A 275-nucleotide genomic window follows, 5' to 3' on the forward strand; every position below is an offset into this window, starting at 1 on the left:
GGGGGTAGAGTCAGTGGCAAAGTTTGCACCCAGGCTCATCTCTCCGCTGCTGTGCTCTGCTCTCCTCCACTTTAACAACTCCTCCCTGTCTAATGTTACTTGTCGAATAAGATTACATTAAAAGTGTGAGTAACGTAACGCTAACAGCGTTATATAATTTACACTCACATCACATCTGATTACAAGTGTGAACATTAAAATACAATTTTTTACCTAACCATCATCATTTACGAGTCAGTAAAAGGCTTATGATGCTACCTGACTAGCGTCTTCTT

At 40.4% G+C, this 275-nt stretch overlaps 1 protein-coding gene across 4 annotated transcripts in view; it reads left to right on the forward strand.

Moving 5' to 3' along the window:
* plekhm2 (pleckstrin homology and RUN domain containing M2) overlaps positions 1 to 275 on the forward strand; it is a 17,753-nt gene that overhangs the window by 3,637 nt on the left and 13,841 nt on the right. The window lies entirely within an intron of this gene.

This window comes from Seriola lalandi, unplaced genomic scaffold (assembly GCF_002814215.2).
Source record: "Seriola lalandi dorsalis isolate HSWRI2012SDOR001 ecotype SW California unplaced genomic scaffold, Sedor1 jcf7180002054349, whole genome shotgun sequence".
Taxonomy (NCBI): Eukaryota; Metazoa; Chordata; class Actinopteri; order Carangiformes; family Carangidae; genus Seriola; species Seriola lalandi.